General features: G+C 40.9%; 1 pseudogene; it reads right to left on the reverse strand.

The window, feature by feature from the left end:
* Positions 1–20629: 20629 nt before the first annotated feature.
* Positions 20630–21759, reverse strand: LOC142436637 (cytochrome c oxidase assembly protein COX11, mitochondrial-like; annotated as a pseudogene).
* Between the last annotated feature and the right edge of the window lie 3475 nt (positions 21760–25234).

The raw sequence follows: 25234 nt of genomic DNA on the forward strand, positions 1-25234 counted from the left end.
AGTGAGAATGTAACTTCAGAATTTCATTTGATGCATGTTTTGCTCTTTAAAATTACCTGTGTTGATAACTATTTTGTATATCCAACCACATGTTTTTAGTCTTCAAGTAGAACAGTTTAAGTAACTGAAGAATTGACCCCAAATTTTCAAAAAAAGTCTCATTCAATAAAGTATGTTATTCTCAAAAGCCAGCATTATTAGAATTCCATCACAATATGTTCAGTATTTATATTAAATGTGCCCACCCTCCCTTATTTTTGTTATAAAACTTTGTCTTGGAAATATTTTGCCACTTACTAGGACCTATTTATATTTTTTCATATTAATTATTTCTAATATAATAATTGCAGAGGCAGCTTTTGTTAGAAATTATTTACCTTGCCTCATGCAAAGTGAACAGTAGTTTATACTCTGATATAAGTAGGCTACTTATTAAATAGGATTGCTTGGTAATTATTTTTAAATTCTTATACTTGGCATTGTTCAGAAATCTGGAATGATATTAGCTGTCATTCATTGAGACCCTCCCATAGCTGCCCTATACCTGCCAGGAATGGTGGCTTTTCCTTATTATTAAATTGATTTCCGTCAGAGAACATTTTCAGTGGTAGCATATAATTTTCCAGAATTAAGTCAATATATTTTTGGAGCTAATAAACTTATACACTATTATCTCTATATATTCCTTGGATTTAAATGATGACAGGAGGAATTACTGTATTAATTACTGGCTGAAAAATGATAGAAAAGGAAATCTTAATCTTTTTTCAAATATTGTCAAGAAATGACTTCTTGGCACTCTATTTTAAAGGTGAATCATACCATTCTGAGGATGCCAGGGAAGAGAGAAGAACTTTCAATCTATGAAAAGAGGATAATTGGATTTCAAATAGTTCACTGAGAAATTTAATTAAAAATAACCAGATTTCTTTTTTTTTCACAACTTTTGGAAGATTGCTTTATGATCCTGAGGGAAAGAGAAGGGTGAGTATGTTGGGCAGAAATATATTAACCATTGTGCATTTCAAGGAAGGTTCACCATTGCCATTTCGGTGTTCTAATTGGAAAATTCTCCTTTAGAGATGACAGACTATTTCTTGTGCTCCTCATTTTAAGTGGGGGCTCCTCTTTTGGCTTGATATCTCTGCATAATTTAGGCGATGGGTTCCGTGGCCTTTTGTGTCCACTGTAGTTTGACAAAATGGCAGGCCATTCTTAGGCCTGGTACACTCTTGATAGATTCTTATATAGAAAACCTAGATTTTTATTTTATTTTCCCTCTTACCATACCTATCGATGTTTGGGATATATTTCTCCTATTGATAATGGTGAGTTGGGTATTTCTCAAACTACTGACGTTCAGATGTGAGACAACTTCCAATTCTGTTTAAGACCGATGCCTCTATCCTTTTCTGGGAATTTTATTACATACCCTGAAGTCATTCAAGGCTCTTGTCTACATTTTCTATTGATTATGTATTTTATAATGAATGTTGGATTGTGAGTGTGAACATGGCAAAGGTAGGTAATTTCTTTTTTGTCTTCAAACTAGGACCAACAACTCTTTTTTAAATAGATTGTGAACACATGTTCTCTTAATAAGCACTTTCATAAATAATAGTATAATAGAGAAAAACATTTTCATCTGTTGAAATCTACTATGTGGTTCATTTTGCATAAGCATGAATAGGAATGTAAGACAGGTGTAACAGTACTAAATAAAAAGAGGAATGAAAATAATGAAGTCATCTTTATGAACGTCACAGAAAGCATGTTCTCCCTTTATTCCGGCTCGTAGCTCAGAAACTGTTGATAGAGGTTACTGTTCTCAGCCCAGATTAGGTGGAGGATAGGATTGAGATGGAAAAACCCTTGCTTACAGTTAAATATTATACATGTCAATTAATAGTTGTTGTAAACTGTGTTTCTCTACATATTTGTAAGTGATGATGTAGCAATCCCTGGTGCCACAAAGTTCACGATCGTGGATGCTATTTGAAAGGTGAGCAGGTACCACCCACCAGCTGGCCCCTTGCACAATTAAACTCACAATCTGTGTCCAAAAAGATTACAGTTTAGAGATCCCTATGGGGGCAGTTCCAGTCTCTACAAAGGGTGACCTGTAGTCAAAATGGACGATACATATACAAAACAACATATCAGTGATGCAGTCTGGACTCTCCCTAACAGATATTAAACACATGTTTCCTCCTGGTGCTCCTAATCTGAGTTCTAGTCTAGTCAACTGTTTTGGATAATGGCAAGTTTGCTCTTTATGATACTACTTAGTGGAATCATAAATAATTTTCATTTTGCCTTTTAAACTTGGAAGATTTTCCTGAACCTTATGGCTTCATATACTACTTTCATTATATTTTGAAATTAATTAATTGTCATTTCTGTTTTCTGTATTCATTGCTACACTTCACTTACTCTCTATTAGAATGTGATCATCTCTTAAGTGTCCTCACTATTTGAAGAAAACAAAACATTTTGAAGGCTCTTATAGTTCTTGTACCCACTCATCAATTGTATCAAGATAATTTGTACGTATGTCATCATCACTATTTCCTAGACATTTCTTTTCTTCTTTTTAAAAAAATCAATTTATTGGGGGCTCGTACAACTCTTATCACAATCCATGCATCCATCATGGTCGTCTCCTCACTCTTAGTTTGCAGATTTCAATGTGCTCTGCAGATAATTTTGTCCCACGGTCTCCTCTCCTAGGAAGAAGGACTCTGTTTCAAACAGCACTCCATTTCCAGACCCGTGTGTCCTGCGCACTTCTACTGGACAAGCTACAGCGATTTAACAAAGAATATTAATAGGTTCAGAGATTGAAAAAATACTCAGTTCAGTTTTCAACATAAAATAAAATTTGAAAACCTTCAATACGAATAATGAGTTAAATTTGAGATATGGCAACACAGAAAATCAGTCTACAAATGAGATGGATGTACTCAGATAAATGACAATTTATCTTAGTGTTTCCTCGAGGTACGAACATTTTTCACCCTGTTCTCAGAACTACGTTTTATGGGGATTCATGATAACCTGGAAGAGTTAGACCATAGAAGTGTTTGCTATATGTCATTTGCTTTGTTTTGTTGTTTTTTTTTCTCCTCAGGGGAGCAGATTCTTCCCATTCTAAATTGTAATGCAGGATTGTTATGCTGGGAATCTACATGGTGATGAAGTGGGAGAACAGGGAGTTTCTGTGTGTTCTTCTGATTGAGTCTGAACCTTTTATATCAGCTGGGCAGTAAGGCTCTGACCTTCATGCCTGTGGTGTAGTTTATAGTTTGGCCTGTCCATGCGCCTTTCCTTCATTGCAAAATCTCCTGTATGTTTGAACTTTTAATATCTGTTCACGATACCTTCGCACGTAGGTCTCATGGGTAGGATAAGGGGTGTCTGGTTGATAGGGGAAATATTTTACCTCCAGCTATGAAAAGTCAATGGATTTGACCTTTCTCTGGTGAGAAATCTTTTGAGTTGATAAAAGTCTCTCCCTCCAGTGTCTTAAACACAGGGCTTATTTTGAATGTTCACTTGAAAATCTGGAGGGGTTTTATACTCAAAGCTCACAAAGTTCGGGGCTCCACTAATGACTGGCCCCAGAACTTTCTCACTGTCTCAGTAAACAGTACTCTCTCTAGCAATTTATAAAATTTTAATTTATGTTTTTGTTTTATCAAAAACATGTGTTTAGTAGCTTCTGATTCAGGTAAGCAGAACACAGTTGTTCCCATCTGAATAGACCTCCTCTAGATTTCGGATGGCATTTGATATGCCAATTCACTTCAGTTCTCTGATGGTGCATGCACGGACTCCTAGCATCTGTGCACCCACGGCTCATGTTGCAAAATAAGAAGCAGGTGCCTGACTCAGAGAGGAGGAGACAGTCCAAGAGAGACAGAGCAGGGGTCCAGAGTAGAAATGGAGTGGCAGGTATCCAGAGAAGGCCTAGAGTTTGTACGTGGGCAGAAAGTTGTGGTCATCTCCACGTGACTACACATTATAGAGGGATGAATGGACTGATAGTATAGGATGTTTCATCACCCAGAACTGGGAAACTGATCTACATTTGATCAACCCTATTCTCAGTCCCTAGGTTCTTCAAGCTGAAACCTGAGAAACCAGTTCCCTGGCCTTGAAATGAAGTGTATCCAATGGTTACTAAGTTTCCTCGAGCCCTGAGCACTTGAATTGTTTTAGGACTATTCAGCAAGGAAGGATTCCCACACCCTCCGCCCCAGAAAATAGGTACTGTATACTACAAAAATATCTGAGTTTGGAGAGATATGTCCTAATCTTATGGGCTCTCACTAATCTTTTTCACAACACTGATATCATTTTTACATTAAAATTTACAACTTATGTTAATCTTGTTAATCTGTCTTTAATACATCTTGCAAAATTATTAAATTTATTTGGGGAGTTCTATCAGACTTATCATGATAAAATAATATTTCATCATATTTTAAAGAATGTATTGCTTGGTTTTGTATGTTTTCTGAATACTTTACATATTTTATATTATTTAATTGATTGCTTTTCAATTTTTCTTATAAAATATTTTGTAGGCTGGTTTTTATGTGAGGAGAGGAAATAAGAAAATTTTATGCCTATTAAAATAACATTTTGGTATACATTATTTTAAATGAGTAAAAAAATAGAAGTTCATGGAAGATATAGCTGACTATTTATGAAAACACACTCATTACATGTATAGTAATATTGAGGATGATACAGTAAAATGAGTAAGACTTACCCCACACCCACCACAGTGAATCAGTGAAAAATCGCTATACCTCATCACAGACACAGAGGAATGGCCCCCTTGAATGATCTGTATTATTCCATGAGAAGCTGATTGTGTCAGATCTCATCTATGAAGTGAGAGAAATTATAGGGGTCGTGTATAAATGGATACATCTGTACCCGTCATGACCAGCTGTCAACCCACATCATGAGATACACCCACCACTAGCCATCAGGATTCCAGACCACATTTGAGATGAGCAGCGGAGCTATCCTGGTGTGTGGCTCTGTCAAGTTCTCGAGGTTATCTCTTATTTATACCTGATGTAGACCAGAACTGCATTCATGAATGTGAATTATGAGCATGTATAAGTGCCCTATAGAGTTGAAAGCTGAAACCATCACCCCGATACAGCAATAAGCAAGGACATTGCCCTATAGGGTACTCTTGAACCACTGATACCGAAGTGCACTCATCAAGGAGTGACTATGGAGCTTTATTTTCCTATTGGCAGTCATCCTGGGTAAGATAAGACAGAGATGAGGCTGGAGAAAACACTGTGGCAGCTCCAGAGCCCTCACCTTCTGGTTTACCTCCTCACAGGTGTTATGCCCAGATGCAGTTCGTGCAATCTGAGGCAGAGGTGCAGAAGCCACGAGAGTAGGTGAAGGTGTCCTACAGGACTTCCGGATACACCTTCTCCAGCTATGGTACGAATTGGGTGTGACAAGTACCAGGAAAAGGCCTTTAGTGGAAGGACTGGATCAGTACCCACGCTGGGAAGTCAACATATGCCCCGGGCTTCACACAAGGCAGGAAGACATCTCCTGGGATGCGTCATTCAGCACAGTTTATCTACAGACTGGCAGCCTGAACTCGAGGACACTGCCACCTCTTCCTGTGTGAGACACACGCTGTAGAAATCCACATCCCGAGAGCGTCAGGACACCTGAGGGCAGGGCAGCTGTACTCGCTGAGGCAGTGACTCAGAATATTTAGTTGAATCTTCTCTTTATTTACCTCCTATGAACTTAGAGATGAGAAACAAAGACAATTACTTTCTGTGAAATTATCATTATAATACCGTGAAATTAAATCAGCCCCTCAAGGGGGGAGGTTAAAAATACCTTGGTATGTAGCCTTTCCTTATCTCTCTGTGTAAACACTTACATCTCGGTACTGACAACTATGCCGACTCCATGAAGGTTCGAATTACCACCTCCAGACACAATGAAAAAAACACAGTTTATTGGCAGAGAGAAGGTGAGAAAATGGAAGCCAAGACCATCTAGTACCCTGTGAGAAAAGAGGAAGAGGGAGTCAGTGTGATCCCAGACACAAACTTCCTGCTGGGAGAGACCTGGGCTGCAGGGGGGATTCAGAACCCACATATCGCAGGTCATACCCCAGGGGCAGGTGCCCATGCATGGTTTCAGGGCTGGTTTCTTCTTGTGATCTGGGGATGCTTCTCCATCGCACTGTTTCCCCCAAGGAATTTATCTATTTTTTTATGACAAAGGAATGCAAGATTATTGTATAAGAAATATTTAGAATCAGACTATTGCAGGTAGGATGTATAATAATGGAATTGAAATCTCAACGGCAGAAAGTGGGAAGGAGCAGATAAAATATAATTTTTATTTCTTAGTGTTATACCTCACTTATTTGTATATTAGTGTTTACAGCAAATGCATGTTTCAAGTACTGTTTGATAATAGTTGAATTGGTTGGATTTCCTTGAAGGCGGACATGATCTTATCACAAACAGTACTGTATTTCATGATGTGTTTAGCAAGATCCTTCCTGCCAATGAATGCCATCCCCTTCTCTTCATTGTGTTGTTCTTTGCGTAGTAAATCTTATGGTTTCCTGATCAACTTGCAATACCATTTAAGTCCTTTTAAGCTCACTAATGCCTAGAATACCAACTAACCTTCAAGTATCCCATTTCATCTTTTGCCCCTTCCAATCTTCCTAAATTTATAGTATGCAAATTATCAATTTTGATCATTAGAAGACTTTTGCGGCTCTTTCTCTTTACCTTGAGTCATGCCCCAGCAGCAAAGGAAGATCCTGACAGCTCCACTCCCAAAGCCTTTACCCAAATTACATCCTCATGGCTGAATCCCCTCCAAGAAACCAGCTCTACTTCAGTCACATTTTGAGTGCCCTCGAACATGAGGGGTCCATCCTCTAACAGTAGTTTCAACAATTTCCTAATTCCTTTTCTTATGCTGTCAGTATTTAACAATGCTTCAAAAGTATGCATAAGATTTTCAAAGCTTCTTCCACTGAAGAAGGTAGTGGGGTCCTTCTGCATTGTCTAGTCTTAGTCTGGAAGCTTTGATGAAATCTGTTCATTTTGGGTGATCCTGCTGGCATTTGATATAACAGTGACATATCTTCCAGCATCACAGCAACACACAAGCCACCACAGTATGATGAACTAACAGACAGGTGGTGAGAATATAACATTATTCCTTCAAAATACACCATACAAATTCTGGCTAATATTTTAATTACAACAAATAAATAATTGCCGAACTCCACCAAATAGTGGAGTAATTCAATTCAATATTTTCAATTTTGGTCTTAACATTTAAATAAAAAGCCATGAGGACATCAAGAATTTAAGTCATGAGAACAACAAGAATTTAATAAGTAAACAAACAAATAAATGGGTCTAGAAAACTAGAATCAATGACCAATATATAGCATACTCAACCCAAAACAAAACATATTGCTCCCGTTAGGCTGGAATATATTTCAGAAATAAAGTGAAGCATGAAACGAATAGAAACACATAGATATTTAATAGAAATACAGATAGATGAGAGATACAAGATATGGACAGGCTATATAGAGAAAATTGACAGCTAAATCAATAGTTCAGCAGATTGATGGACCAATTAATAGATTTATGATAGATAGATAAATAGATAGAAAGATAGCAGAGATAGGAATATGTATAGATGGATGACAGAGAGAAAGAGAAACTCGTTCAACAGACACCAGTGTCATTGTGCATTCAGGTTCAGGGGTTTGGGCTGAGTCCAGACAGATGGTGTTCACAGAACACTCTTGTCTATACTGAGATAAATTGAAGACTAAATGCACAAACTACTACATGCAGTGTGTCATAAGGAGGAAGGATGTTATAAAACAATGACTCACTCTTCAAGAGATTGTCTCAAGTACCTGGGTCCCCACAACAGGAACATATCAGTTATTTGATGTGTGTGGTGATGCAGATAAAAGTAGGTCAGGGAAGCTATGTGAGACCAGAGTGTAAGCACCACGAAGGGAAGGTTGGGATGTATTGCATAGGGTCTCGGGACAAACAGCACATGACCCAGTTCAAGACTCAGTGCATGGGGAGCAAGATACAGGTTTCCTTCCTGAATTTGGGGCCTCCCTATTCAATTTTCCCCTGTGTTATGGTTTTTATTCCTCTTCCTGTCTCTGAGAACCAAGATTTAGATGTTTTTAGCATAACCGTCAACTCCAGAGAACAGAGGGAGGAGAATGAAGCATGGAATTAGGACATCTTCTCTGGGTCCTTGCTCTTTTCTTGGGAGACCCCGAGTGCACAAACCTGAGGTGCTTTCTCCCCATCAGAGGAGAACTGAAGGGAAACGTTTTAATATTATTTTTTATTTTTATCTTTACACTTGCTTGTGGATTGTGGGAAGATTTACCAAGATTAATGCTCATTCAACTATTCATACACTCTTGTTTCATTTCATTGACTGTAATACACACAAACTCCTGTTACAATTACCTTTGCTTTCCAAATATTCTGAATGTTCCCCTGGATAAATGTTGCCCTTTTAATCACAGAACTTAGATTATTTTAAGGTAATTGTATCTACCCAGGATTATTGCTCCCAGGTAGGCTTGTCAATTATTTGACTGGAAGTTTTTCCAAGGGGTGAGTTCAGTCCCACACCTGAAGCGATGCTGGAAGCCATGGTCTCAGGACTTCCACAAATCGACCCAACAAGGAAGCCTAGTCTTTGTATTATTCTTTTGTGTGTGTGTATTGTTTCACTTTTTGTCCCACTCTACCCAAGACCTTCTAACGCTATCTTTTCCAAAGAAGTGGGTACTGATAGCAAGGCACCACCTATTTCTTCTGGTCATAGAGATCAGGAGACTCCTATCCATGATTCATTACAACATTGGACGAATGGTTTCGTTGTGTCTTCAAGGATCATCACTCTGGAAAGGGTGAAAGAATTAGCTGCACCTAGTGTGGTTTAAAGTCCCCAGTCACTACTCTCAAAGCCCAGATGTAGGACATTGTCTTTGTGCGCTGTTATCTCAACGGGTCTTGTGTCCCTGAGCCCCAAGGCCTCCTCCTGAGAGAGAGAAAAGTTAACAAACTGATGGTTTTCTTTAGTTTAGATCACAGTAGGTCAGAGAAATGTTTAGACAGATTATGAAATTTATGAGATTGTGAAACTGATGAAGGTGAGATATTCTCCATGTTGGATTTTTAACTTCTCTAACAAACAGCTACCCTGTCAGAGAGACGGTGACAAGGGCCAGGTTGACCATGAGTATTCAGAGTGACACACTCATCTTTGACTTTAATCTGCACAGATTTGTCTGACACTCCGAGTAAAGCTGACATTCCCTGAGATTTGTTTCCTCTTCTCAGGCAGCAGGAAGTACAGGAGAGACCTGGGCGCTAGGACACACCTGAGAGTCTATTGAGAGTCTATTTAGAAGGGGTCATTCAGTTGATGAGATTCTTCAAAGTCTTCACTAAGGAGACAGAGGTACCTTCCATCATGGACATCATTCCCCACAGACAGTAAGGAGAGACCCAGGCTCCTTGGGCTGCAGATTCACACTGGGTTTGAAACCACTCTCGCCTGAGTGTGAATGAGAGATGCACTAAGTGGAGTCACAGTTCAAAGCTCTCTGTGTGTGAGGTTCTAGTGCTAGTGCCAGTCTTGTCTCCCCGCCCCTGCCCTCTCTCTCTCTCTCTCTCTCTCTCTCTCTCTCTCTCTCTCTCTCTGCATGTGTGTGTTGCAGGATGTTACTAGGATTAAGTGCTGTCCCTCCCAGGAGTCCCAAGACCTGGGTATCCAGGGTTATAGGGCTGGAGGAGTCTGACACGTAGGGCAGGGCAGAAATATGCAAAGTGGAAGACATCCATTTTAGACCCACAGGCCACCTCCACAGGGGAAGGTTTCTCATCACCCAGCTGGTGAACTCAGTGTGATTCCTTTGCATCCTCCTTGCAAGATGGGGTCTGCCACCCTAGATCTCCTCATTGCTCTTCTCCCAGGTCAGGATCACCACAGGTTTGAGATGAATGGAGGATGTGTGTGCAGAGGGAGTCTCTCATCTCTCAATCCTATCTCCACAAGTGTCTGTGCTCAGGTGCAGCTGGTGCAGTCTGGGGCAGAGGTAAAGAGACCTGGGGAGTCTTTGAGGATCTCCTGTAAGACATCTGGGTACAGCTTTAATAGAAACTGGATTGGCTGGATTAAGCAGACACCTGGAAAGGGCTTGGAATGGATAGGGATAATTTATCCTAGTGATGCTGATACCAGGTACAACCCATCCTTCCAAGGAAAAGTCACCATCTCCACAGAAAACTGCATCAGCACCATGTACCTGCAGTGGAGCAGCCTGAAGGACTCAGACACGGCCATGTATTACTGTGCAAGAGACACAGTGAGAGAAACTCCTTCCTGAGAGGGGCAGAAACCCTCAGCCTGATGCAGCTGCAGAGCAGGAGTCTCAGAGCATCTCTCAACTCAGCACCAGAGAACAGAGTGTCTGCTGTCTCCCAGTTCGTGAAACCAATAACACAGGCCACTGGCACGACAGGGCGACATCTCCCCACATGGGAGCACTGATGTATCATACCAGTAAGAGTTTCTCTGGAGTGGCCCACTGTGTAACTTCTGATCAACCGCAGCACTATACAGCATATGACGTAAGGTTTCTTCATGAAATTCTCAGAGTTCAGCCCTTGATGCTCTTGAAGATTGAGCAGGTGCATTGTCATATAGGAAAAAAAAAATCAGCTCAAATGTCCTGGCCTTTTCCTCATTAAGGCCATTCCCAATGTTACTAGAATTTCTTCCTAAGAAGTAGCCATGATCTTTGCTTGCTTTCTAACTTGATTCAGTTGCCTGCATTCAACTTGATTCAAGAAACAGCTTTATAGAAACTTCCTGGGGGAGCAGTGGTGCTGTGGCATTAACAAACTGCTCATGGATCCCAGACCTGATACCAGTTAGTTACTGGTATGAAGAAGAATATGGCATCAGGCCTGGAAAAAGGCTTATGACTTATGGCTTATGAACAACCTGTGATATGAAGATAACACAATCTTGCTTGCTGAAAGTGAGGACTTGAAACACTTGCTGATGATGATCAAGGATTGCAGAGGTCATTATGTATTAGGATTCAATGTAAAGAAGACCAAACGATGCTGGCCAGATTCCAATTTTGTTGTTGTTTATGATTACTGTTTATTTTGAACTGACTTTGAAAAGTCAGCATACTTCATGAAGACTCCAGACACCCGCCTTCCTTCCAGCTCCTCTCACAACAAGCTGCCAGGAAGAGAATTCACTCTCTCTCCCAATAGCTCAAGTCAAAGCAAAACAAAAAAAGTGTTACATGACTCAGTCTTTATAAGTGGCCTTGATATTGCCTTGTCTGTTTGAACCAAGTGAAATAAAGCTCAAAGGATTGAAATTTTCTTTTATGTTGCAGGATCCTTCTGCATTTAAACTCTGAAAATTGTCTTTCATTGTGGGACTTTGTGATTCTTTACACTTATTATTGTCCATTCCTAGATTGTTTTCTTCCTTCAATAAAGTCTTTGATATTTACTGAAAGCTCTTGCTTATCTTTGAAAGGAAGAATAGAAAAGTAAATGTAATATGTACATTTCATGACCATCGATGTCTACCAATCACTATCAAGTTCCTAAAAAGAAATAAAACAAATAATAAATATTAATAAACTTACTATTTATTTGAGCAAAATATAGTACACACCAAGGGATTGAAAAAGTTATCTTCGATAACTAATTTTTGTTCCAAGATTATATTTGTTGTGATTATAATAACTAAGGAGAATCTTACTACAGTGTAAGAACAATTAAGAACATTGGACATTCTGTTTGAGGCCATACCCCAACATGCTTAACTTTGTGTGGCAATGTAAACTCCACAGCTTGACCAAGGAACCTCCCCTTAGGATATGAGATGGTGCCACAGCATGTTGGAACACCCCAGTTACTTGTTTGTTTCCTTGGCTAAATCTGTAAACCACTCCCACCTTTTTTTCCCCAGGAGCTTTCCTTCAGGAATGTTCTGGTTTAGTTCTTGCCTGATTCAAGTAAAGCAGACCCTTTCACTTTCATGCTGCTCCTGTCTTTTTTCTCAGCTAGAGTGGTGTCGCTAACTTGTTTCACACTTCGTTTGGCTGAGTGTGTTTTTCAATGTGAAAATATACTCTGTCTTATAGATTCGAAATCACCTTAATGACAGTGAGGTTGGGATTGGTGTTATCACAAAGAAGATGATGGGGGTCAGACTTTCTCTTCTCAGTTTCTGAGAAGAATTGGATTGTCTCTACTTCATTCTTGGGGCTTCCAAAATGCAGAACATCTCATCAATTTCCAGGTAAAATCTCAAACCTAGTGGAAAACATTACATCATGGACAGGGTCCTCTAGGATCCACAAACCTTGTCCGTAGTCATGAATTACCTGTGGAGATTCTTCTGCCAAGTGGTTACTTCTTTCTGATAGTTTCCAGATTCCCAAAATGGGTTGACATAATAAGGTTTCCATTACTTGTCATCAGTAATTATTTTCCCTCTTCCTAGTTGTCCAAGATTTGGGCCTAGGATTGATGAATCCCTCAGATTCTCAACGTAAACTTTGCTATCTCTGGTGACTGCTGAATGCCAGAGCTGGAGCTGCCAAAACCTGCAGAAGAGGTTGGAGTAGTTGTGAGCAATATATTCTAGTAGCAGAAAACAGCCTCCCATCCCTATGGAACTGGTACTCGAACTCCAGAAGAATACCCACAAATCAGTTATCTTGCATCTGAGCTCAATCACACTGAGGGCACAGCTGTCCACTCATGTGGGAGAGAATCAGAGAGAGAACTCAGGTTAGCAGGGCAGGCGTAGGTGGGTAGAAACTAATAAATATTAAAAACTCACCTAACAACACAGAAGGCGCACAGCAAATAACCCAATTAAACAAAAACAGAGAAGACGAATTAAAGTGATAAATACCCAGTTTTAATGCTCATGATAAAAGAAAGGCGGCTGGAATCTCCCAGATCAGAAATCAGAGAAGAGACACCATTCCACAGATTTTATGGACAGTGAAAGGCGAAAAAGAATCTAATAATGTCCCCACATAAGAAACGGATCATAGAGCTGCTCACTGTCATCATGCCTATCCAGCGGTTGAGGGGAACGAGAGGGGATGCACTGTGACCTCTCAGATGGCAAAGGCTGTTGTGTCTGCCATATAAAGCTTATAACTTGAAAGTTACATTCTTTAAAAATATAATAATGTGCAACAAAGAAATACTTGGTACAGAACCTGTTTAAGAGCTCTATTTTCCTGAGAATGCTTGTGTTTCTCTGAGTCTGAGGGAGAAGAGTTGCCCATAATCTCTACACAATCGCTTCTAAATATCAGGGAAGATGCAAATGCAGCTCTCTGCCTGCTGATAAACCAGCCACAGCCCCTGATGTTTGAGATCTCAGAGGACATTCCAGTTTCCGGGTCTCTGCTGTTACCATTTCGTGACAGGAGCTTGTCCAGAGGACACATCATGAATTTTGCAGCAACACTGGCTTTCATTTTGGCTATTTCACATGGTAATTGTGGTGTACCGTACTGTGTGTGTGTGTGTGTGTGTGTGTGTGTGTGATGGTGAGTGATTTAGTTTGTATGTGGGTCTGTTTGCAGGTGGTCAGTGTGAGGTGCAGCTGGTGGAGTCTGGGGGCGATATGAGAAAGCCTGGGAGGTCTCTGAAAATCTCCTGTGTAACCTCTGGATTCAACATCAAAAAGGATGGCATGAATTGGGTCCGCCAGGCTCAAGGAAAGGGCCTGCAGTGGGTCTCGGGTATTAATAGTGGTGGAAGGGTCAATGCACCATCTCCAGAGACAACTCCAAGAACACACTCTATCTTCAAATGGACAGCCTGAAAGCTGAGGACACGTCCATGTATTACTGTGCAAGAGACACCCAATGGGCGCAAATCAGTGAGAGGCCATACACAAATTTTCCCTGCACAGAGGACAGTGGTCTCCAGGGGGCGCTCAGGACCCACAGAGCACAGGGCTCAGACCCAGGAGCAGGTGCAGCTGGAGCTTCAAGGCTGGTTTCCTGTGGGGATCTGCGGATTCTGCTAAATCTGTTTCCCTAGGGAATCTCTCTCTAATTTAAGAATATTAGTTCTGTGCCTACTTCTGGTATCTGTGAATTTAAATAGTATATTGTAATGGGAGAATATAGTCTGTCTTACAGCAACAAACAGTCTGTCCCTTAAGGCAGGAAATGACTCTGTCAGGTGTCCCTGCATCAGAGTTCTCATGACGCTCAGATAAATACTTTCCAATCAGACTCAGGGGAAATAGGAGACTGGGAAAAGGTCACTATTAAGTGCCAACATTATTGACTGAAAATTTCACAGTATATTCTTCCATCACTTTGTAAGGTTTCATGACAATCACTTATTCAAATTATAGAAACGTTGATACATGCACACAATAGAATGCTATACATGCCAAAAAAGTACCAGAGAGACCACAAAGCACATTAGGACATAGACATGAGTGTAACTAGACAATTACACACGCACACAAAACAATGAAGCAAAAACAAAACAAAAAACACCTACAAAGGAGGCTCCACTCAAATTTGGGCATGTTGTCATATAGCAGGAAATGGGAAATGGCAAGGGCTTCTGACATTCAGCAGCGTCCCAGCGTTACTTCAGTTTCATAGAGTCTCCTGTGATGGTGTTCTCAAAGGAACCAAACTACTGTGTTGAACTTAAAGCTTAAAATCTCCAACGTGGGAGGCACAGCTGATTGCTATTCTAAATTCATGAGTTTCAAGGTATGATCACATGATTTCAAATGGTAAAACCAAGATCAGAGGAGGGAATGGAATTAGAGGTTCAATTCAGGACTATCATTGTTGAGGTTCTCTACTTTCTGGACGCCAAGGTCTTCCAGCCTCTACTGATGTGCTGTTGATTTTCTTTCTCTCTTGGCATTGGTCTGACAAGGGAGAAAACAACTCTGCACTTACCTTTTTAGCACCCTCAGGTGGATTCCAGCACTCTTGTGTTTGATGAGTGTAAGTTTTGTCTGGAGCTCCGCTAAAGCTAGAGGTAATTAACTGAAGTTCTGTCATTCTTAGGGAAACATTGTGAACCTAGGTCTGAGGTGTGGCCTTACAAACATCCACGTTTCTCCCTCAGGGGCAATATGGGTCCAGGAGAAATTTCTGCTCTCTTTCCAGGATCGACCTTCTTCTGTTTTTACCTCATCTGTTTCCCCCACAGTTGCTATAGTTTACCACATGAGACCATAACTTCCTGTTTTGGAGTCTTTAACTTCTACATCTTGGTATTTGTATATTATAGATGAGAGGGCCTATATTCTGGGGGGTGGGGGGGAATCATATGGTGTCCTCTGTTTCTATTGGTTTCTTGTGTGACTTAACACTACAGTTAAATGTGATAATAATAAATCATATTTTCCCACAGATTTAGTTGCCAGCTACTTCCTCCAGGACACTATTTCTGCCGTCAGCTACTTTCATAGTAAATTACACACAAAATGACACGTTATTCTGCTGATGAAAACCAGACTAGCAAAGGTATTCAACTCTAGGAGAGAGGACACACCCCATAGGATGTCCAGTTCTCCCCATTTACTGGAAAGCTAAGATTATACATAAGTCACAGTGGAATTTTTGCTGACCTAAGATGCCCTTGTGGCAATATTAAAAGTGAACAGAAAAGGTGTTGAACAAGAGAGTGAAACCATGTGTGATGGTTTTCCTGATCAGGATGTCTTTGTGTTTGCATGGTCCAATGCAGCTGGTGGCTCTGGGAGACTTGAGGCAGACTAGGGCCCTTCTGAGATTCTGCAGTCCAACCTGTGGACCCCTCCCCAGCAGTGATGGCATGGATGTCATCAGCCAATTCCATGAAGGGCCTGAAGTAATAGTTATTCCATATCCTACCTACACACTGTGAATTCCTGATTGACAGTCACCAGAGAAAAGCCAAGAACATTTTTTATCTTCAAATGGACAGCCTCAATCTAGTTCAGTAATGGAGACACGGAAAAGGGAATGTGTAAGAATCTGTACACAAACCTCCCTAAAGGGAGGTATGGACTTCAGGGATTGCTCAGGACTCTGATTCACAGGACTCAGTCTGGCAGACAGTGTGGAGGGGAGTTAAGAACTGGCTTCCTCTCCATCTTACAGCTTCCATTGGAGATTTTCACGATGTCAGGGTTTGTATCAACTGCTCAATTATAAATTTTGCATTGTAAGGTGAGGAAACGGGCTCCCATTTCTAAAGTGCAGAAGGACACAAATGGAGTCAGATACACACAGAGGGGACAAGGCAAAGATGAGGGATCTCTCAGCTATGATGCAAATCTGTGTCCAGTAAGGGTTTTGAGAGGAAAGGGTGGCTGGGATTTCCATAAAGTCAGCACAGTCCAGCATGAACTAGCAATCACATCACAGTGTCCTCAAGCCATAGTTGTGCATCGGAGCTGTCCTGTGTATCTCAAAACCTGGCTTGTCTTAATGCCCTGGACATCCTCAGACACTGGCTGGGAATCAGGACTAAACAAGTGATGGTTTTCGGAGGACACATTTGAGGGCCTGGAGCATTGTGCTACCTTGTGCAGAGTAAGGAGAGGTGCTTCACTTGAGCAAACATCTTGTCCACTGTTTGCCTTGCGTTTTGATTGCAAATTGTCCCCACCCCTCACAAACATTTAAAAATCCACGTGTCAGAATTTTATAGGTGCATATTAAATAGTTTTATTTAATTGTAATACAAGCATCTTTAGCCTACAGTTGTACTTTCCCAAGGGACCCACAGCCCTGTCAGAAGAGAACTGATAGCCTTCAGTGCCCAAGGCTGGGATTTTAACCTACTGCCTGAAGAATGATTTGCATAGGAGGAAGCCCTGTGCTTATAAATAGAGTCTCCTTTGTTTCTTCTGAGGCCATCATAGGGCAATTCTTCTTTTGAACTCATCTCTGTGTTAGTTTTGAATGAGAGAGCACGTTTTCTAGGAGGTGTCTGTGAATGGTCAAAGGACAGCCCAGCATTTCTGAGCCAAGTATTCTTCCCCTCCAGCCCTTCATTGCTCCTGCCCTGACTGAGGCTCCCATATATCCTGTGCATCAGAGGTTGGGCAGTATAGAGTTCTTTGAAACCATCAGGTTCACCCCACAGTGTCCTCATTACCCCACACTCTCCAAACACATTACTTTTTTATACACTGACGCCATTTAATCAACCTTCTCAATGTCCTTGGTCATTTTCATATGTGGTAAATAAATGTTTTAGAAGAATTAATACTAGATCTGTCCCAAGGAGTTGGGGATTGGTTATCCCACAAATATCCACCTCTTCCATGATGCCATCCAGTGCCTTTTTCCACCCACTCCTCCCTTGAGTAGATTTCCTCATGTTTCTGGGCTCTGTGAATTGTTGCAATGTCCAACAGATACTAAGGACAGGCAGCGGTAAGCTCGACCAGAGACTGCCCTTCACTCTTGTCCCTGTATTTCATTAATGTACATATGCCCTGAGGCCTCTGGCAGGATGTCTGCAGTTGGCATTGACTCCCTACTAATGTTCATCAGCCAGGTCTTTCCCCACCTTGGCCAAGATCATCACAAACCCCACCGCTCTTACAAGCAACACCATCACTTCATCCAGTGCCTGATTGCTAAGGAAAACCTCAGGGTAAGTCAAGTGAGTCAAGTGCCACCGTGTTTCAGGGAAGAAGTTGCCAACTAGAAAAGTTGGTCCCCAGACAAGACAAGGTTTTAACTCTGCGAGAAATGCAAGATTCTGAAGAGAGACTCTGTTTGACAGAGAACGTTCAGAAGAGTGCAGACCAGTCAGGTGTCATGACTTCACGTGTAGAGACACAGCAGAGCAAGGAGGGGGGAAGAGTTGTTTAATAGACAGGGCTTTACCTATAAATATAGACGCATCGATCTATTTCCCCATCCTCCTATATATATTTGCATGTACATGTCTTTGTCTAGACCTCCATAAATGCCCTTTGACTCCTAGCTCTTTCCTCCATCTCCCTTGACTTTCCTCCTGCCCTACTACCATGCCTCGTTGCCACCTGGGCTAGAGTATACCTCTTGTCTACACAACCTTACCCTTGATCATTCCCCACCAGGCCTGCCATTCCCCCCTCTCTACCATTTGGGGTCCCATGTTGTTCCCTTGTCCCTGTGTTTGTTAACACTACTTCCTTACCCCCCTATCCCCCCACCCAAAGTCCCCCCAGAACTGTCGGTCCAGTTTTTTTCCCTACAGATAGTTCATCCAGCCTGTCCTATTCAGACAGACCTGTGGAGACACTAACATGCACGAAAACAAGACAGAGGAAAACAAAGCAACAGTATGCAACCAGACAACAAAACAACAAAAATAAACCACTGAAAATCTGATTATATGTGTTTTTGTATTCTTTCCAGGATGAGGCTTAAAAATGAAGTCCTATTTCCAATATTTTATATTTTCCTAATTATACATTCTCTTCTTGTTCCCAGTTTAGGTCAGCACCTTCAGAGTTGATTCTTCTCTCTGTGCCTGAGATAACAGATCACAGGGAAAAACTGACAAGAGCTTCCACCCTGTGTACCACGTGGTCTAGAACAGATTCAGTAAGAGATTGGCAGTATAACTAGGGGATTTACTGGGGTGGGCATCTGGAGGATCCTTGAGCAAAAGCCGGGAATGGCAGGGTTCAGACTCCATGCCGCTGTCTCTCAGCATCAATGAGGATTCACCTATGGAAGTGGACAGAGACATCATTCCTGAGCAGACAGCCCCCAAGCACTCCTCTCAGACACCACACCCAGGACTCTGCCCAGCAGGACAGTGGGGTTTGGCATTTCTGGGCCCCTGCTGCTTCACAGAAGTCTGGGAGCTGCCACTACCCTTTCAGTGGGCCACTTCCCAGTGTGTGTCTGATGGCACAGAGCGTTTTGGAGAGTGCAGTTGGATTTTTATCCATGCCTGACCCCAGAAATTCAATAAACACAAATCACAATTATAAAAGAAAAGCTAAATAGTTATCAGTAAGCAGAAAAATGTGGAACCAATAAATAATAAAGGCTTTATACAAATAAAATCATCACAATTCATCTGATACAATTAAAGCTTACTTTAGTGATTTTAAATGAGATGAGAACAGCTTTTAACAATAATACACACCAGCTTTCAATATATTAAGAAAATAAATGATAATATATCTAGGGAAAGTGAGGTAAAATAAAATTGTCACACTTCATGGTATATCATTAAAATTTAGTGATTTTGAATGAGACCTGAGCAGCTTTTAGCGTGAATACAAGTCAAGTTTCCAAGTGTTAAGGAAATACATTAATATATCTGAGGAATGAGCAATAAACCCCTCATTATCTTGATGGGATATCATTGTGTTCACAGAATAAAGAAAGGATAAAGTAGAAATAGCATTGTCCCTTTCTAGGGTCACCAGATTCAAAGGAAATAGATGATAACACTATTCTAAACTTTAGAAAGAATGGAAGATACATGTTTAAAGGCAAGATACATTTATGAGATCTACCGAGGCAATAAACCTCAGGTGATTACCCTCTGTCCATAATAGAGGGATGGGAATCACCTGGTTACTAATCAGATTGCATTGGAGAGATGATTATAGTAGATCAAAATGATAAACCTGGCTTGAATGGTTAAAACTTTTTCAGTTAACCCCCCTACTGATACATGTTGGGTCTGATCTGGTTTTTTTTCTTAACTATTAAAATAATTTAATGTGTCTTTAGAGTTTGTTTACAGGTAGACTTTCGATATCAGTATATGTATACAACCCCACACATATTTTAACATTGAAGGACTTGTAACTATCATAGTTAATCATATATATAGAGAGATTTCATGGTACCACAATTGCAACCTAATTATTTACATGGTACAATCAATATAAAGCAGTCCTAGATCTTAAAAGTAAAACAAATAAGAATTTGAAGAAAACATGCAATCTTTGAGCAAGTAACACACCTCTTTCATGTTAAGGACTAACAATAATGACTATTCACACTGAAGGCAGGTAACACCACTGGTTTGAGAGATTTAATAATCAACCTGTTCAGAGTCTGGTGCACAGCCAAAAATAAACATCAAGTGTTCAAATGATACAAGTATGAAGGGCCAAAATTTGGAAGCAATCTAATGAATTAAGCCGTACCATTAAGTCTCTCTCTCTCTTTATATATATATTTATATTTATATTTATATTTAAAGCTAAACAGTTACTTACTACTATCAAGCTCTTAAGAGTTTGGTGGCAGTCACTCTTAAGTAGGCACTCTTTAAGTGGATTCCTTATGGTAAAAGCTAAACCTGTTTTCTCGATTTTAAATGTGGTTAAGATGTCCAGGCATGGAAGGAAGCAAGCTGAACCATCACCAGTACACAATAATTAAATACAACATAGTAGAAATATTTCATCTCTGAGAAGTCAGACACATGATTTCTCAAAAATCACAAATGGGACGCAGATTTAGTTGCTGACTTCAATGATAGCCTGGAACTGGCAATTTATGGCCATCTTTAGCTCCAACAAAAAGTATAAGAAAGAGTGATGAGATCAATATTCACCATTCTTGGATCTTCAGCAAATTCAGGATCAATGTAGAAAAACCCTGGCATGTCTACTTCCTCTTGTGGATTAAGCCTTTGTTCTTCAAAACAGAAGCACTGTATTCTATTGAAATACTGTCCAGCTTCAAATGGTACAAGATTGTATGTAGAAATCCCGATGACTGGCTTGTCAGTCGGGTTCTTAGCTTTGTAAAATGCCAGTGCCGTCTCTCCTGGCATTACATATATTTCCGTTTGCTGAGGTCTAAAGTTCCACTGGAGACTTGCATGCACATCCGCATTAAAGGTTACTTTAGAGGGAGGGGGGAACGGGGAGGGAGCGGGGGAAAAAAAGAGGACCTGATGCAAAGGGCTTAAGTGGAGAGCAAATGCTTTGAGAATGATTGGGGCAGGGAATGTGCAGATGTGCTTTATACAATTGATGTATGTATATGTATGGATTGTGACAAAGTTGTATGAGCCCCTAATAAAATGTAAAAAAAGAAAAGAGGAGAAAAAAAAGAAAATGATTAGGGAAAAGAATGTACAGATGTGCTTTATACAACTGATGTATGTATATGTATGGATTGTGATAAGAGTTGTATGAGCCCCTAATAAAATGTTTAAAAAAGAAAAAAAAGGTTACTTTAATAATGCGATCCTTAACAGGCACCATGTTTTCAATCTGGTTAGATCCATGACCAGCTACAGCTGACCCTCCAAGTCCAGTAGTCTGGCAATAGAGCCGATAAAGGGGCACCGCTGCGTAGGACGCCCCCAGCATGGCCATGGCGACCGAGGTCACGTATGTGAGGACAGTCTTGTTGCGGCGCCGCCAGGCCTCCTCCTGCGCGCGCATGAACGGGTTCGTGCTCTTTGGCCCCTGAGGCGGCTGCAAAAGCAGGCCCAGTGCCTGGCTCCGGAGCCCCGACGTCCCTAGCCGCCTCTGTCCCCTGTCAGGAGCTTGGGTGCCACTCCGCCATGGGCAGAGGAGGGGCTCTAGCCTCTGGTCAGCAACGCAGCGTGACCCCAGCGCCCGGCACACAGCTCCAAGTTCCTCCATGCCATGAGCCAGACCTGATCTGGTTTTCAACATTCTCTCTCTCTCCCTCTGTTTCATATTGGGTATACTCTACTCAGATGTATTTTGTCATTGGTGGTAACCCTACTGAATTTATATTATTATCTTTTCTGTTTTTCTCAGAATATGAAACCTGGGATTGATGCACCTATAGACACAGCAAGTAAAATAGGATATGGTGGGGTGGGGCTATGGGAGACAGACAGAGTAAGATGGGGTTGATATTAAAGAGTTTAGGAAGTAAGAAAATATTTTGAAACTGACTGTGGTAGCAAATGTACAATATGTCTTGATGTGATTGAGCTATGGAATTATACGATATCTGCATTATCACACCCAAAAATGGTTTTTGGAAAATAAAAAGCAAGATTATGTGCTTCATAAAATGAAAGGTATAAGAGATTATACAATATAAATATTTAAAACCCCATATAAAATTTAAAATATTATTGTAGTAAATGAAATATAACAGAAATAAATGGAGGAGCATGTCACGGTATTTATTGTAAAACTCAGTGACTCTAAATCTTGCCATTTCTAAACTGAATGATAAATCCAATGTGATAACATTCAACATCTATGTAAGGATAAGGTCACTAGAAGAACAAAACCAGAGCTGCATAGAGAGATAAAGAGAACTGCTCATGCAGTTGTAGAAGTGGGCACCTCCATTCTGACTCTAAGTCCTCGAGTCTTAGTTAGGCTTCTCCTGACTTATGTAGCTTCAGGGGCTGATAAATCTACAATAGGCTGGAGCACAACTTGATGATAGTTTCAAAGGCAGGTAAATAAAAACAAGTCATACTTGTTATTGAAGATGTATATTACTTCAAGGTCAGATCACATGTCAGATACCAGGCCACTGTGGACTCTCAGGATTGGCGGGGGTTATTTCAAGCTTTCGGTCAAATTCAAAACCTAGAGCTTGAAGAGCCCAGATGCAGGATCCAAACCCAGAAGGAAACGAACAAGTTTCCCTACCAATCTGTTTATAAAGGAAGTAGATCACATTCACACAGAATATTTGTTTTCCAGTTGCTTCAGAGCTTTGTCCTGAGTAAGGGAGGTACACTCTACCCTAATCATACAACTGCTTGGCTACGCACAGCAGACCCCATTATGGAATTGATTGAATTGTGTTCTTTCACATGATGAGGAATTACTAGGTGCCAACTACCAAACCACTAAGCACACTACCCCGCCAAGTTGACACAAGCCTAACTATAATAGTCCTCAACAGATACTTTGAAAATCATCAAACTCTTTTACCACTTATTTAAGACCACAGTGCATTAAAACACAAAACCAAAATTAAAACAGCTGACCAGATTTTAGAGAACTTTATGATTTTGTGTCTTTTATACAACTATCAAAACAATAAACAACATAAGGCATCATTAGTTTGCCCTTTATGTTTGCTTGATTCATTCATTTAAACAATATGGTATGTCACTGTTATACTTTACAATTCCCTAATGGCAAAGACATTGAACATGCCATCATATTCTCACCAATATAGCTATAGTCTTTGGTGTCTGGTTCGAGTTTGGGATTTCTGATGCTTGTGTGGGAGGAAGTGATAGGTTGTTTTTCTTTTTAAGTTTTCCTATTTAATTTGTATTGTCAAGTATATGTGCAGCAATATTATCTTATGGCTAATATCCCTCTGCAAATTCTGGGCCAAAGAATTTCAGGTGACCATAATCTTATGCTCAGATTTTCACAGTGTTGAAATATATATTTATGTAGAAATTTAAAGATATTCTAACTGACCAGAAAATTAATATGGCCAACCCTAATCTGGGGGAAATAATCTATGATATGAGGGAGAGAAATGAGGAAGGAATCTGAATGGGGAATGGCTTTGTAAACTGCATGTCTAGAGACAATCCCACAGATTCCATAGGCATTAAGGTGAATAATTTTCCTTGAGTCTAGGAAATAAACACAAGCTTTAGATCTCTGAGTAGTTTTCAGAGGGCTGTGCCCAGCGTGCAAATGAAGAGGATGATTTTGGTTGGAAATGCTCACATTTCATATAGAACAGAATCCCCTGGGAAAGGGGCATTTAAAACAGTATGTATGGTTGTCCCCTAAATTTTGAGGACTAGTTGCCTGAATAGACCTTATTTTAATCCAGGGTGCCTGTTGAGTCTCAAGCAGGTGTCTTTTTTTCAAAACCTGAAATATCATTATTCTTTTTATGCCCCCCTGATAACTTGAATTTCCACTCACTTCTCTGCTGTATCTTTACACTTGAACTCCTGACAGGTTTTGCCCAAATTTTGGATGTGCTCTGGAAAACCAAGTGACTGACATCTCACAGTCTTGCATCAATTAGAAGTTATAGAGTTGAAACTTTTCTTTTCTGGGATCCACATTCTCCAGTTGGAAACCTCCTCCCTGAGACCCTATGACACTGGCATCTCTTTATTTACACTGAGATTGGCCTTAGTTATCAAAACCTGAGACGTGTTGTTGGTAGGAGTGCTGGAGTTGGTGATGGCAGTGGTTCAAAGAAAACCCCAGAAGACTTTGAGGAGGTTGATAAGGAAGTGTTAGTTTGGAAAGAAAAGGTGTTTGGAGAGCGTGGGTGATGAAGATACCCTGGTGTCCACCTGATGTTTTCAACAAATGATAGCCTGTCCACTCTCTGGGCACAGGACATACAGGAGCCCAAGGCAGGGCAGAGACTTTGAGGGGCTGGAGGGAGAGAATATTGAGCTCAGAAATATTTGGTTTTCCTTTTATCTTTAATACACACTGCTTAGGTCAAGTGCTCTCTCATTATAGACTAACATGCATACGAGTTCAAACACAGTTACCCTAGCATGGGCTCAGGAGGTAGAGGGTTGTCTGGTCTCTATCACTTTCTGTTTATAAAGACAGTGCTCGCTCACATGCAAATCATTCTTCGGGCACTAGGATAAATTTCCCTTGGGCAGGAAAGCTATCAGTTCTCTTCAGACAGGCCTTCAGGTCTCTTGGGAATGCAGAGCTGTGGTCTAAAGATGCTATTGCTGTGTGTTCTCCTGTGCCTCCTGACAGTTCCCCAAGGTGGGAGATTCAGATATCTGACCGGGGTCTGTGGGGATGGTTGTGAACTCAAGTGAATAATGGGGACCATCTGTTTTTGTTTGCAGGTGTCCTGTCCCAGGTGCAGCTTCAGGAGTCGGGTCCAGGACTGGTGAAGCCCTCCCAGAAGCTGTCCCTCATCTGCACTGTCTCTGGCTTCTCCATCACAAGCAGTGGTTACTGCTGGCACTGGATCCGCCAGCCCTCAGGGAAAGGGCTGCAGTGGATGGCATGGATATGCTCTAGTGGCGGTACAAATTATAACCCATCATTCCAAAGCAGACTCTCCATCACTAGAGACACATCGAATAATCAGTTCTCCCTGCAGCTGAGCTCCGTGACTGCTGAGGATTCGGCCATGTATTACTGTGCAAGGGAAACA

This window comes from Tenrec ecaudatus, unplaced genomic scaffold, assembly GCF_050624435.1.
Source record: "Tenrec ecaudatus isolate mTenEca1 unplaced genomic scaffold, mTenEca1.hap1 Scaffold_513, whole genome shotgun sequence".
Lineage (NCBI taxonomy): Eukaryota > Metazoa > Chordata > Mammalia > Afrosoricida > Tenrecidae > Tenrec > Tenrec ecaudatus.